We start from the raw sequence: 14,689 nt of genomic DNA, 5'->3' as shown, positions 1-14,689 counted from the left end.
AATATGTTGGCGCTTTATAAAATAATAATAATAATAATAATAATAATAATAATAATAATAATAATAATAATACTGATTAGTGCAGTGCAGTGATCCCATGGCAGTGTAAAAGTAACCTTAAAATTCGGTGTGCCAGATCCTTGAACATCATATCAGGACAACTGTACACATGCTAGATTCACATTGGAGACAGCACTGACCAGCAGTCTCTGCCCAACTGAGTCTATCATTTCTACCAGGCCAAGTTCAAAGGGGAAGTTGACAGGCAGTGGAATTACTCTGCTCCCAGGTGTGTTCAGTGGGTGGCTGGAGGTAACTGTGGTATGGTGTATACACAGCAGCACTTAATGGTTACGGCAATTAAGCCACAAGGAGATTTTTGTGCTATAAGGAGAATCCTGGCGCATACTCTTTGGGCGCATAGCACCGGTTATGGGTGCAAGCATTAAAATATTGGCAAAGAGGGGACATTTGGGCGCCCACAGCGCAAGACTGGGGAGGGGGTTTTAAGCTTTAGATGGGTGGGGGGGAGGGGTCTTCAGAGTTAGGCGTGTGTGTTTTTAAGGTTGGTTTTAGGTTAAGAGGGAAGGTTTTGTGTGAAAATGGTAAAATAATAAAGTTTCCAATATTTTACCATAGTGGATAATAGAACATCAGTGAAATTACCGATATTCTATTGCCATTATTTTGCGCCCATTTCTACATATGGCATTTTCATAGGTACCGTCCAGCAGATGTTGCATGCAGCAATTTGGAATCATGTGAGTAATGCTGGGAATACACGGTTCGTTTTTGCCTTCGTTTAAACCTTCGTTTCGATTGTGCCTTTTGTCCTTTTCGATCCCGAAATAATCGGTCATACGGTTAATATCACCACCCACGGTTTCGGGTTTTTTTTCGATTCTGATGGTTTCGTTTTTCCAATGATCGAAGGCTGCAAAGAAACGAAACGAAAATCCCTTTTTACAGGGACGGACTAGCATAAACGAATATATAATCGATCTGAACAGCCATCAAGCCTACCAATGGCTCGATTAGATGGATAAAGAGAGATAATATCAAACATGTTCGATCACTAGTCGTTCGTTTTTGGGGTCTATTAATCGAAACTATAATGAGATTATGACTATTTTCACATACGTTTTCAACACTCGATTCGTTTACCAAACGAATCGAAGGTTTAAACGAAGGCAAAAACGAACCGTGTATTCCCAGCATAACTCTTTATTCAGGACCACCCAGCCACTACCAGTCAGAGTCACTTGTGGAGATACCCACAGATGCCTGCCCTGTACAGCATATCCCCAGTAGCTGGGCTGCTGAACTGTGCAGCAACTGCTTAAATCAGCCTCCTGTCCCACCTGAATTTTAGAAAATTAGACTCCTTGCACCATACATGAGAACAACAGAACATGCAATTCCACATGAAGACAGAATACTTGAATGGCGAGGCTACTCCCCACCTCCTAACTAAATTTAACTGCAGTTGCAATTACTATATTTGAGGAATTCATTTCCTTTGTCTGCTTCCGGAGACAAAAATGTTTTAGCTGCAGTTGTAAACGTAAAAAATGTAGAAATAGCCAGGGAGAGTGCGTCCCTCACTACAGAGTTCATTACCCATGGATAGCCAGGGCAGAAAGCATTAGAATTTTTCATGAGAAAAAAAAAAAAAGTTTTACCATCCAATGGACATGCATTGTAATGTGTTCATATACTGTCTGCTATACCACACACTGCTTACAGAAGTACAGTGCTGGTGAAACATGTTTAGATTATTACTCAAAGCTCATACATCGCATCAGGAACATTTAAAGGTACAGTGAGCTTATTCAGAGCAGAAACAGCACATAGCTCAAACATCTATAATGCAGCTTTAATGTACCAGTTATGGATGGTTAAAGTGGACCCTGATCAATAATGCAATATGCATTACTTTACCACATGTAAATGGGAAGCACCATTTTTATTCAGAAAGAAGCAATCCTTCAGTTTAGCGCTGCGCTACAAATAAAGATTAACGCAACAAGTTATTGTAAACTCATTCCTGATATTACAAATCACCCCCCAGAGGTGCAACAATCGCCCTGAAACCATGGGGCGCCCGGGGACTAAGGGAACCCCTCCTCATCCTTCTGTAGTGCACCACAGTAGAGCATTAGATTTACCTTCTACAGCATCTCATAGGGCCTCCTCTGCTCACACGTACACTGTGCAAACCACCTGCCTCTGGCAGAAAGACTCTGGAAGGGGGCCCCTGTAGTGCGTGCTAGAGTCATCCAGAAAGTAACAGCTATATGGAAAAAGCCAGTGCAGAATGGGGTTGCTTATTTTCAATGCATTGTAAGCTCCCCACCCAGTGTGTGTGTGTGTGTGTGTGTGTGTGTGTGTGTGTGTGTGTGTGTGTGTGTGTGTGTGTGTGTGTGTGTGTGTGTGTGTGTGTGTGTGTGTGTGTGTGTGTGTGTGTGTGTGTGTACACATTTAATATAGAATAAAAAAAAAATATGTAGGATTTCTTTATTACAACCGATACAAATCCTGAAATAAATCTGCACTGTTTCTACTTCCTTCTTTCATGGAAGCAGACATATTGACATTCCGTGCTTTCAAATGAGCTTATCTGCCATCTCTGCTGTGGATGTGACACGGGAGAGATCAAATTACAATTCAAGTTATCACCTGAATTCTATATAGGAATAAGCAAAAAACTGAATAGCCGATTACACAGATTATAAAAACCTCTACTAAAACCAAGACAACTGCTTTTTTTTTATGAATGCATCACAGCTTCAAGGACAACAGCACTATGTCTAAAGACAGTGGTATGGCTGAAAAATGAAACTTTTTCAATGATCTTCCCAATATTATTGTAACCAAAAGGTAAAGACAAACACTAGCAGGCTCAGACCAGGCTTGTGCATTTGTGTCTGCCACAACTGTGCTTTTTTTAAAAAAAAAATTGTGCAATGCACAAATACTGTGATCTATTTGAGTATTAACATTGAGGCGAAAGGGGGAAGAAAAAAAAAGTGAAAACAGTTCACCAGGAAATGCCAGAAGTCACCTACACATTACAGACTATTGACAGGTCTAGCGGGTCTTTAGGCCTAGGTCCCAGACTACCCAATTCTTGGCATATATCCTATTCACTGCTGGTCGCCTGTTGTGCCCTTATCGTCCAAGTGTGTCTGCCAAAAGCATATGGTCTTTGAACCTCCAGGTGAACGCTGCACATGCCTGTGCACACCTGCCCTGGCTGACCATGATACATGTGGGCAACATTACTGAAAGCTGCATGCTCAAAGTTTGTCTTCTAGTAGTTGTCTGTAGAGATTTATGGGGATAGAATGGCAGAAGGATTTATAGCACAGCAGGGCAATAGAAGAGAGTGCTGCCTTGTGGTCTGTACCACAAGAGGACATCAGGCAATTCTACCACATAAATCTTCTGCCCACAAACACAGACTGTTACATGCATACATAAATGACAGAGGCAATATTATTATCTTTTCCACAATACTTTACAAAGTATACAGTCATGTTACAAAACTGTCCCACAGATCTTTACTTCTAAGCAAAAACTTGAGAGAACTCAAAAAAGGTAACCACATACATGCGCTTTGAGTCCTATGGCAGAAAAGAGTTTTACAAATGGTATGGTATTTAGCATATTTTTTGGAATATAAGACGCACTGTTTCTCCCACACAATTTGTGGAGAAAAGTGGGTGCGTCATATTCCAAAAATCTGGAAGACAATGAATGCAGAGTGTGCAGGGAAGCTTTCGCTATGCTTTACCTGCTCCTGGCGCCACAATCCTCTCCCACTGGCTCTGCATCTTGCATCTTCTGCAATCCTCTGCAGCATGCCTCCTCCCATACTCTTCTTCTGGCTCCTAGCAGCGTGCTCCTCTTCAGTGCCAGCGGTAGGCAGGGACTCCAGCCGCCTACCGCTGATGAGAACAGCCGGGCCCTCTATACTGCTATCCCCCTATACTGGGATAAAAAGTCCATAAGACTCTCCTGCATTATAGACACGTCTAGGTTTAGTTTCAATCCAGAACCCCCCCCCCCCTCCCCGATTTTTGCCCTCGAACCCTAGGTGCGTCTTATATGCCGGAGCATCTAATTTTCTGAAAAATACAGTATGTATTGCTACGCCGCAGAGTAACATGTGCAACACTTCTGTATAAAGATTAGCTGTCCACATTTAGTGCTTCCAGGAGCGATTACTAGGACCCGGTCTACAAATGTCCTGTAAGCGTTCCTGTGCAAGTCTGGCCTCAAGAAGTTGTGTATGTGCCCACTACCTTCCCCAAACCCTCCACACAGAAGCAGCAGCATAGGTAGCTGCAGCCAAACACTCCAGGCACTGGAACTTTCCACACAGGATGGTAACATACAAGCATACAACACTGCTGGCATTTGCTTTTAAATAGCGGAGTTTGGCCCTGTTCACAGTGCTCAGAGATACAATTCTGCTTTGTAAAGGATTGCAGTTCACACTCAATGTGTGCTGTATGCAACTGACCACTGTGAACCTAGCCTGAAGCTTTCAAAGAAATGCCCGCATTTTGCCATTTCTTTACCACAAAGTTTGACATATCTGACTAGGTGAATAGGTGAACAGTCTTTTCCCCTTTCTTCTTTTTTAGACCTTCACAAAGCAAACTAAACCAGAAATTCAAGTTTGAATTACACAGTATGTAAACAGGTCTAAGGACAAAAAGCTGTGGCAAGTTGTAACATTTGCCAGATTAGTAAAAATTCACACAGATGTCTCTGCGAGTTTCCCAACATTAGCCACAATTGTAGCAACATCTGAAAACTACAATTAGCAGCAGATGGCTTCCACATTTGAAAGTAAGCCTAATCTAATCCAAGGTTTACAGGGGCACAACAGCCGCTTCTGACCGCCAATACACATACACTACTACAATCCATTCACACTAGTTTTCTGTATGACAAAAATTAGCAGTCTATTTAAAATGAAAGATGAGCTAAGGTTACAAAACCAAATACTGGACAATCTGCAAGATATAAGCTCATTTTATTCAACTGTTCTGTTTACATATACAATGTTCTATAGTGCTGCAGTGTACGACCATTCAGTTCAGAGAGTACAGATGAATGACTACTAAAGGACAGGTCAGAGGAAGAAACACACACACACACACACACACACACACACACACACACTACTTACCAGGCGCTTCCTCCAGCCCCTGGCAGCCAATCTGTTCCTTGCCGCAGCTCTGGTGTCTCAGGGTCCCCTCCATGCAGATGCCGACCTCGCTAGGTCAGCATCTTCTGCGCCTGCGCATAACTCTCCCGGCCACAGGAGCAGTGGTGAGCACTTAGATAAGGTGTCCTTAAAGGGAACCTTAACTGAGAGTGATATGGATGTTTCCTCTTAAACAATACCAGTTGCCTGGCAGTCCAGCTGATCTCTGTGACTGCAATAGTGGCTGAATCACACCCTGAAACAAGCATGTAGCTAATCCAGTCTGACTTCAGTCAGAGCACCTGATCTGCATCCTTGTTCAGGGGCTGTGGCTAAAAGTATTAGAGACACAGGATCAGCAGGCGATTCAGGCAACTGGTATTATTTTAAAAGGAAAAATCCATATCCTTCTCAGTTTAGGTTCCCTTTAAGAAGTAGGTGTCCACAACCTGCAACCTACCTCCTTGGGTTTTCACACAGGGTTAGTGCTTTTTAAGCAGCAGTGATATGAAAGATTCTTGCAAAGCATCTGGAGTGTTCTGACCACATCAGCGCGACCCCGAACGGCTCTCTCGTGCAGGCGCAGTAGATGCCGACCTAGCGAGGTCGTCTGTACCGGAGGGGCCACTGGACCACTGACTGGGAACGGAGCTGCGACGAGGGCACGGGATGGCTGCAAGGGGCTTGAGGAAGCCTCGGGTAAGTATATATTTTTTTTTTCTTAATTACCTTTGGACCTTCCATTTAAGGTAGCCACTAAAAGTCCAATTTCTAGTGAAAACCGTTTACGCTAGAAATAATCATCTCATGTGATCGGACTGGTTGTAAATAATTTCCATTGATGGACACAATCAATAATGAACGATTATAAAAACAGTCGTCCGATTGTATTTTCAAACCAAAATTTAGATTTTATTATTGGTTGTGATAGACAGAACACAAAGATTGGTTCGTTAATGGTATAGTGAACAATGTATTACGATATTTCACTTCTGATCCCTCAATTTTTGCTAGAAATTGAATGGTTAGTGGCCTCCTTTACAGAAGTTCTCGCTCTCCCCATGCAGAGCATTGTGGGAGGTCCCACAGCCTGCCTGCCAATTAAAGGACAGTTAAACCTTAGAGTAATATAGAGACTGCCATATTTATTTCCATTTAAACAATGCAGATGGCTAGCTGTTCCTATTGTATAAAAAGGAAATAAATATGGCAGCCTCCATATACCTCTCAGGCCTGCTGACCTTTAAAAATACATACTTGGATTGAACTACCCCCGAAATGTTCAAGGACTGCTTTGTCATCTTTTGCACACAAAGTGACTGAAAAAGCATCTTCAAAACCTTCGAGGGGCCAAAACTGTTCATATGAAGTGGAAGTGGCAGAAGACACACCATACTTATAGTTCCTATTCTTTTTACGAGACTCTTTGGCTTTAGTTTTTCACGGATGGCTGAACAGCTCATTTGTCGAGCAGTTCTGCCACCTGGCTGCTAGCCATAAGCGCCATTCGCTTGCAATTAGATGCAGCCGAATGGAAGCATTTGGTAACACTACGTGCGTCACGTTTGACGTGTGATGGCTTTACCTGGCATCTGAGCATATGTATACATGTTGCACATCCTAAAAGATAATTCATGGACTAGGACATTAAAAGAGAACTTTCGCAAATAAAGTCTGAAAAATAATTGGTGGTAAATTCCCTCCCCACTACTATTACAGGTATGCACCAGGAAGCACGACACATGGAATGTACACTACATTGCATATCATTCGTAGCGTGCTGGTATTGCCTTATTTCATATCGATGACCGGGCATGCTTGCTGAGGAACAGATTTTGCATGGTCAAATCGGGCACAAAATAGCCAGATGTATGGCCACCTTAAAAAGGCACATCATAAGCAAGACAATTTGCATTGTTTAAAAGGAAATAAGTCAGCCTCCATATCCCTCTTACTTCAGGTGTGCTTATAATAACCAAAGCTAGAAGTAATGATTTTAGCCTGCGGTACTGTAGGGGTAGGGAGGGTGCCACTAGACTCTAGGGAACTGCATAGGGAAGACCACTAGACACCAGGTAACTGTATAAGGGTGGGAGGATCACCTCTAGACACAGCGGAATTGTATGGGGAGGGGAACCACTGGACACCAGGGAACCAGTGCTGTGGAGTCGGTACAAAAATCTTCTGACTCCAACGCCTCAGTTTATGAAACCACCAACTCCAGGTACCCAAAATTGCTTCGACTGACTCCTCGACTCCAACTCTACAGCCCTGCAGGGAACACTATAAAGAGGGAGGTGTCTATGAGGCATCTAGGTTGGACCATGGCTTGATCCCATTTTTCAATTATGTCCCACTATGTATTTGAGTTATGGTGTGTACACACTTGAAAGATTAATGAAAGATATAAGACCAATTTTACCCCCTTCCATCCATGTAGTATGAGAGCCATACCTACACAGTCTATTCTATTGAGCTGAACTCCCCATCAGATAGAAATCTTTGCAAGATGCTGCACACAAAGATGCTGTACACATTCAAAAGATCAGTATCTACAAAAGATCTGTTCCTGCAAAATGCATCCATAGTCTATGATATCTGCAGATAATCATACACTCCTTGTTTAACAGACATTAATCTGCAGATCAGATCCACCAGGATGGATCTTCAGATCGGCAGACGATTGTCAGATATGCAGATTAATGTCTGTTAAACAAGGTGTGTATGAGGATCTGCAGATATAGGCTGAGTGCATTTTGCAGGAACTGATCTTTTGCAGATACTAATCTTTTGAATGTGTACAGCATCTTTGTGTGCAGCATCTTGCAAAAAAATGTATCTGATGAGGAGTTCAGCTCAATAGAAGAGACTGTGTAGAGTATGCTCTCATACTAGATGGAAGGTGGTAAAATTGGTCTGATATCTTTCATAATGGTGTGTACACACTTGAAAGATAAATGAAATATCTTAGACCAATTTTACCACCTTCCATGTAGTATGAGAGCATACTCTACACAGTCTATTCTATTGAGCTGAACTCCCCATCAGATAAAAATCTTTGCAAGATGCTCTACACAAAGATGCTGTACACACTCAAAAGATCAGTATCTGCAAAAGATCAGTTCTTGCAAAATGCATTCATAGTCTATATCTACAGATCCTCATACACACCTTGTTTAACAGACATTCATCTGCATATCTGACAATCCATTCTGGTGGATCTGATCTGCAGATGAATGTCTGTTAAACAGGGTGTGTATGAGGATCTGTAGATATAGACTATGAATGCATTTTGCAAGAACTGATCTTTTGCAGATACTGATCTTTTGAGTGTGTACAGCATCTTTGTGTAGAGCATCCTGCAAAGATTTTTATCTGATGGGGAGTTCAGCTCAATAGAATAGACTGTGTAGAGTATGGCTCTCATACTACATGGAAGGTGGTAAAATTGGTCTAAAGCTGGGAATACAAGGTGCGTTTATGAGCCGGAATAGAGACGCTGGCTTGATACCGGCACATCCCCCCGGGTGTGCGGATCTATTCCCGCTCGTCCCCGCGGGCATTTCCTAATCTTCCATGCGTTTCTTCTTTTGTTCTTCCCGCCGGTATCGAGCGCAGAATCGATCCGGCGGGGTATCAGACAGGTCGGAAATTATCAATCGAGCCATCAGCGACTCGATTGATAATTTCAAACGAACTGTGTATTCCCAGCATTAGATCTGTCATTTATCTTTAAAGTGTGTACACACCATTAGACTCCTGGCTTAGGGTCAGATGTAAATCTAAAGGTTAGCATTGGAAGTGTAAGGCCTTCTCACAGTTGGGTAACGGCTGGCTTGGGTTAATCAATAAAAGCTGCATTGCTTACCTGGAAGTTCTAAAGTATCGGCACTAAACATCCATGCTGAAACCAAAAAGCTGCAAGCCCTATATGTTTTAATTGCCGTTCCTGTTACTTGAGCTACCAGGTTTCTTGTAAAAGCTATAGGAGATCCCAAAGGAAGAAGTGATGAGACCATCTCCCCAGAGACCGCAGTAAAAACCCAACAGAAGTTCTAAATTCTTTCTACTCTAAAAAAAAACAAAAAAAAAACAAACAAACAACTTAAAATATTTCCTCCCTGCTAACCGTTTAGCCCCTCTAAAGTCCATCATTAACTCTGTTGCTTGGCTCGTCCACCTCTCCCACTTCTGCAGCCCTATCCCCCTCCTCTAAGGGTACATACACAAATCAGACCATAGTCTTTGGAAAATGAAAGGTCACAAACCAATTTTACCCCCTTCCATGAGAGCCATACTCTACACAGTCTATTCTATGGAGCGGAACTCCCCATCAGATAAAAATCTTTTCAAGATGCTGCACACATGTAACAGATCAGTATCTGCAAAAGATCCGTTCCTGCAAAATGCATTCATAGTCTATATCTGCAGATCCTCATACACACCTTGTTTAACAGACATTCATCTGCAGATCAGATCCACCAGGATGGATCTCAGATCTGCAGATGATTGTCTGATCGGCAGATGAATGTCTGTTAAACAAGGTGTGTATGAGGATCTGCAGATAGACTATGAATGCATTTTGGAGGAACTAATCTTTTGCAGATACTGATCTTTTGAATGTTTACAGCATTTTTGTGTGCAGCATCTTGAAAAGATTTCTATCTGATGGGGAGTTCAGCTCCATAGAATAGACTGTATAGGTATGGCTCTCATACTACATGGAAGGGGGTAAAATTAGTCTGTGATCTTTCATTTTCCAAAGACTATGGTCTACATGGAAGGTAGACCATATGCACCCTAAGTCTCTTCACCGGTTGTCAGTTACACAAAGGGTACAACTTAAAATCCCGACTCTCACCTAAAACAAAAAAAAACAAAAACAAAAAACACACACACACACACACACCTTTTACAACCTAGCTCCTTATCTAAATAAAACTTTTTTTTCCCAGATCCCACCCTACACGCAATCTCCAGTCTACTAACAATATTCTTCTGTCTCTCTGGTCCCCTCTCCTCACTCCTGCTTACAAGACTTCTCTCTATCCTCCCTTCCTCTGGAACACCCTTCCTCCTCAACATATCCGCCACTCACCCACTCTTACCATTTTTTAGGCGCAACCTGAAAACTCACCTCTTCAGGCAAGCATATTCTCCTACCTAGGACATTTTGCCACTGACCACCATGTTTAACACAGCTTCCCTTTACCTACCGTCCTATCCCTTAAACCTTTAGACTGTAAGGCCTTTTGGGCTTTTAAGCTCTCTTCCCCTTTTGTCTCACAATGCTATGTAATATGTGTACATATCTTCTACTTTAGGGTAAAAAGAAAAATCAGTAGCTTATTTGTTCACTGCTAGAGATGGCCCAAACGGTTTGCCGGCGAACTTCCGTGGTTCGCGGAGCAACCGGAAACTCTTCCGGAAGTTCAATTCGCCCCATAGTGCATCATTAGGGTCAACTTAGACCCTCTACATCACAGTCAGCAGGCACATTGTAGCCAATCAGGCTATACTCCCTCCTGGAGCCACTCACCCCCACCCCCTTATAAGAAAAAAAAAAAACAGAAAAAAACCCCCCACCATTCAACAGCTCTTTTGAGAGCTAACTTTGTTCTTGTGATTTTTTTTTTGTGTGTGGCCCACTTGCATTATATACAGCCCTGTCAGTCAGTCGCAGCTGGCCTTTGGTGTAATTCCTACTGTGCCACTGCCAGGCCCAGCACATACAGTGACTGTGTGTGTGTGTGTGTGTGTGTGTGTGTGTGTGTGTGTGTGTGTGTGTGTGTGTGTGTGTGTGTGTGTGTGTGTGTGTGTGTGTGTGTGTGTGTGTGTGTGTGTGTGTGTGTGTGTGTGTGTGTGTGTGTGTGTGTGTGTGTGTGTGTGTGTGCGTGTGCGTGTGTGTGTGCGTGCTTTTTGCAGATTTGTAATCCCATCCCAATCACTGCACAGTGCACCTACGTGAGCGCACGCATTGTTAGTACCACCAGTCATTGCACCTGTTCACAGCGGGGGGGGGGGGGGGGGGGATGTGCACACACATTTGTAATACCCATCACTGCATATACCTACCTGTTGTGTTCAATGCACCCACCTTCCTACATGAGTGCACGCAGTGTGATATACCACTCCGTGCATACCTGTGACTGCACATTGTATTAGTCAAGTCAGTGCATGCCTTTCACTTCATCCCCCCAATATGGACAAAACAAAAGGCAGAGGCAGGCCACCTGGCAGGTCTGTTGGAGGTCGCGCTGTCGTGATTTCGTGCGGCCCTGGACCAAAGTACAGTGTTCAGAAGGCACGTGCCATCAACCCCCAATATTGTCAGGACGTAGTTGACTATTTAACACAGAACACCATCTTTCTCAGCTTCCGCATGGAAGCGTGACATATCTTCCTCCTCCTGCTCTGATTCTGGCATTCCACTTAACAATCAGTCGGCTGCCACCACCAAAGTGCCATCACCCCAGGGCTCAGCGGTGTGGACATTTTTTTGTTTGTCTGCCTGAGATGAGAGCAATGCCATTGGTACTCTCTGCCACCGAAAATTGAGCCGTGGAAAGACCAAGACCCGTGTAGGGACAACTACCTTACGAAGGCACATTATTACAAAAGCACAAACTGCAATGGGATGACCACCTGAGGAAAAGCAGCACACAAAAGCAAAGCCACACACCGCAGTGGAAGATACCAGGCCACATTTTTTTTTCTCAAGGCGATACCTAAACTGTACCTTGATGTTGAAGGCAAGTGGTGACATCTCTGGCTCACAGCATTGGGTCCAGGGTCCACCTGACCACGGATGCCTGGTCTGCAAAGCACGCTCAGGCCTGCCCGAAGACTAAGTCGCTCCCCACACAGCATCTCTGCCCGCAGGCCGGTTGACTGCCTTCTCCGCCACCACCAACAGGGTGCAGGACTCCAGGTGGATTCCTGAATTTTTAAGGCCACTGCAGCTCCAACAACAAAACAAAAAGGCATGTACAGTACATGTGCCAATTCCCCTTCATGATCATTACCTTGCCGCGGTGAAGGGGCTTACGTATCACAATGAAGGCCGGCTATGTGAGTGTCTCGGGAGGGAGGGGGTGCACACTCATGATCATAAGGTCATTGCTTATTTGTGGACAGACCAAATTTGATCATCTGGCCCAGCGACCATATGAGCTGGAAAGTCACCATCACCTGCACTCTCGTCATGGGGTGCACCAGTCCAGCATGGCCGTCACTACACAAACAGCTGTTTGCAGTCACTGTATACCTTTCACTGCATCTTTGACTGCACATTGTATTATATCTGGCAGTCGGTGCATACCTTTCACTTGAATGGATGGCAGACTTGCCCTCCATAACAGATTCTCGTTAAAGGATTTAAAGTTGATTCATTTCATATACAGCAGGGCCTCGAAAGTCCTCCTGTATTGTTATTTTAGGACACAATCTCGGGACATGCATGCCATGCCTGCTGCCTTCCTTGGATGTGTGGTAGCCGTTCCTGCTCCTTTGCCCACAGCGTGCCTGCTGCCTTCCTTGGATGTGTGGTAGCCGTTCCTGCTCCTTTGCCCACAGCGTGCCTGCTGCCTTCCTTGGATGTGTGGTGGTGGTAGCAGTTTTAGGCTCCCACTCCGGACCGGAATCAAACCCCGATTCCCTGGCCATTACCCATGGTCACTCACAATGGCAGACTTGACCTCCATAACAGATTCTCGTTACAGGTACTAAACAGCCAGCAGAAAATGTAATAAAAAAAAAAAAAAAAAAGAGATTTAAGCTTTAACAATGGTAGAGAAAGAACCATCGATAGTTGATAAGGCAGTCAGACATTACCTGATATCACTGAGGAAGAGCAATCTCGCCATGGTGTGCACCAGTCCAGCACGGCCATCACAACACAAACAGCTGTTTGCGGTGTGTTACACAGTGAATTTGGTGTGTCAGTGTGAAGCAGTACTTTAATTACACTCCCTAAATGATGTATACACATGCAAGATGTTTTAAAGCACTTTAGGTCTGCAATTTAGCATTCAATGCGATTTCTGCCCTTAAAACACGGCTTTGCGTCAAATCCGTAATTTTCCCCAGGACTTTTGGCGTCTATCCCACTCATCCATGCAAAAACTCAGATGTTAGGCCCCTTGAAACATCTTTTCCATCACTTTTCTGGCCAGCATAAGCGTTTCTAGTTTTCAAAGTTCGCCTCCCCATTGAAGTCTATTGCAATTCGCAAACGTTTGCGCGAACCAAACTTTTGCGGACGTTCGCGAACCTAAAATTCGGAGATTCGGGCCATCTCTATTCACTGCATAAGCTGTATTCTATCATTGTCTTGTACTGTTAACTGTTGAATTATTTTGTATGGTTATACTCTGTATTCTGTTGTACAGCGGCGCAGAAGATGCTGGGGCAATATAAAGCAATAATGACATATTCCAACAAACCTCAAAAGTAGCAGAAGCCAGACAAATGACTCGCACTATGAATAATCACCACAAATACTTTGAAGTTTCTAGATACAATACATGAAAGAATACTCAACCTGATACAATGCAACAACTCACAAGCATGTGACTTCAGTGACAGTACTATGCAACTCACAACAGCCTGACTTGCTCCAACTGCAAGTACTTTCTGTCCTAGGAGAACAGTATGCTGGGAATACATGTTGCTGAAATCCAAAATACAGCATACTAACTGTGAACCTGTGTATAAAGCGACTACTGTCCTCATTCCAAATTGTGTCCACCATAACCTCCCTCACTAAGCAGCTCCTATTGGCCAACTCCTAATGCTGGATCCACACCATACAATTTTTTGGCCGAATGACCTGGCCGATCGATTATTTCCAGCATGTTCGATCTGAAAATTGATCGGAGCGATGTTCTGACCGATTTACATAGAAATGAACGGAAATCTGTCAGAAAAATAGCTAAATTAAAAAAAAAAAAAAAAAAAAAAAAAATCAATCTTCAGATCATACATGCTGGAAATAAATTATCGGCCAAAAGTTGTATGGGGTGGATCCAGCATAACATTTCTAGTTATGCAATACTGATAAGATTAATGGGCACTTTTAGTGACATTTGGCCAATGGAAGCAGTTTAGTGCAGGAGGAAGGGGAGGGCATAGTTTTCAACTCAAGTCTCACTTCATAAAAACAGCTGGATGCAGATGTATTTATTATACTCCTGAAGGTCACCAATTTATTTCAGATGCATCTGTATGACAATCATATAAACAGCAATGATGAAACCAGAAAGGATTTTAAAACTGAGGGCTGTGCTGACCACCGCTTTATAAATCTGCCCCTCTGTACCACTCATTTTTTTCTCCACATTCAGAAAGCAGAGACACCAGAGAAAAAGAGACCTTCTATAGTACTAAAATAGTGGCTTATTACAAAAAAGAAATCTGAAACAAGATGTACGCATGTTAGATTGGTGTGGCTCTGTAAAATGCATAAGC

The 14,689-nt window shown here is 43.3% G+C and overlaps 1 protein-coding gene across 3 annotated transcripts in view; it reads right to left on the bottom strand.

Annotated features, from left to right (window-relative positions):
• Positions 1-14,689, bottom strand: part of GAB1 (GRB2 associated binding protein 1) — a 116,180-nt gene that overhangs the window by 83,377 nt on the left and 18,114 nt on the right. The window lies entirely within an intron of this gene.

This window comes from Hyperolius riggenbachi, chromosome 1 (assembly GCF_040937935.1).
Source record: "Hyperolius riggenbachi isolate aHypRig1 chromosome 1, aHypRig1.pri, whole genome shotgun sequence".
Taxonomy (NCBI): domain Eukaryota; kingdom Metazoa; phylum Chordata; class Amphibia; order Anura; family Hyperoliidae; genus Hyperolius; species Hyperolius riggenbachi.
The sequence above is the reverse complement of the archived record's forward strand: the minus strand, read 5'-3'. Positions and strand labels throughout refer to the sequence as shown.